The 1,148-nt window shown below is 59.2% G+C and overlaps 1 protein-coding gene across 1 annotated transcript in view; it reads right to left on the bottom strand.

Annotated features, from left to right (window-relative positions):
• Positions 1 to 1,148, bottom strand: part of WFS1 (Wolfram syndrome 1 (wolframin)) — a 32,682-nt gene that overhangs the window by 30,977 nt on the left and 557 nt on the right. The gene's annotated exons all lie outside the window — the stretch shown is intronic.

Genomic DNA, 1,148 nt, shown 5'->3' with positions numbered 1-1,148 from the left:
CTGAAGAATGGAGCAACCTCTCTACCAGACCCCTCTCATCACCAGCATCATGGACCAGGGTTTGGTCTCTGTCCAGGCACTTTGGGGACTGAACTAGGTCCCCCTTGGCGACCAGCCCCCAAAGGCCTATCCAGCCTTGGCCTGGGAGGGGCAGGGGTGGCCTGAGTGGGGAGCCCTTCAGATTCCTTCTATCCTGGGAAAGAAGATGAGATGTGGTCTCCGGGCAACCTTTCCTGTGTCTAGTCAAGGCCCAGCTGCTGGGGGGAGCAAGAATATAAAGGAACCTTCCTCCAAATCCCCATCAGATGCCAAGGGGGCACCGGTGAGAATCACAGCCCCTTGGAGACAGGCAGTGGGGAAGAATGACCTCTGGGCTTCTCGGCGTGGCTTCCTCACTGGGGCTGCAGTGAGGGAGGCAGCCCGCACACCAGGTACCCGGGGCACTGCTCCCTGAGTGATGGATCCCAGAAGAAGGGAAAGCCCTTTACAAATGGGCCCTGTGCCAGGGGTCACTGTCCAAGGTGAGGAGAGGCAGGCATTTGTTCTCAGCGACTGCCCAGGAGGGGCACAGGTTTCCACCAGGCTCTGCCCGATCCACTGTGGGGTCCTGGGCGGGTCATCAAGCCCTAATGAGCCTTGGTTTCCTCATTTGTCAAATGGGCCAATAATCCCATACCCCTAAAACTACTGGACAGTCAAATACTGTGGAAGTGTTAGCTCCTCAGAATTTCTTAACATCAACTACAACCACTGGTGTGAGAGGTCCCAGATCCATCACACCCCGAAGAGGTGGGTCAGATTTCCCAGAAAGTTTCCATCTGTCAAAGCAGAAACTGATGTTCCCCCGGGGGCTGGGATCACCTGGACCCTCAACACACACACACACACACACACACACACACACACAACCAGCAGCCCTCATGACGGGGTGAGGGGTGACATGCGCCTTCCAGCGGCCCCAGGGGCACTGAGGGCAGCTCAGGGTCTCACCGAGCAGGCCGAGGGGGAAGGGCCATCATGACGGGGCAACTCGAGACCCATGCTGTGGGGCGCAGGGGACAGGAGCACCCCCTTCCACCCACCGGGTCCCCAGCGCCAAGAGCCGCCTTCCTCTGAGGCCGGTTTTCCCGCTGGCGGTGGGGCTGGGG

The sequence above is a fragment of the Bison bison genome, unplaced genomic scaffold, assembly GCF_000754665.1.
Source record: "Bison bison bison isolate TAMUID 2011002044 unplaced genomic scaffold, Bison_UMD1.0 scf7180017864255, whole genome shotgun sequence".
NCBI classification, from domain to species: Eukaryota; Metazoa; Chordata; class Mammalia; order Artiodactyla; family Bovidae; genus Bison; species Bison bison.
The sequence above is the reverse complement of the archived record's forward strand: the minus strand, read 5'-3'. Positions and strand labels throughout refer to the sequence as shown.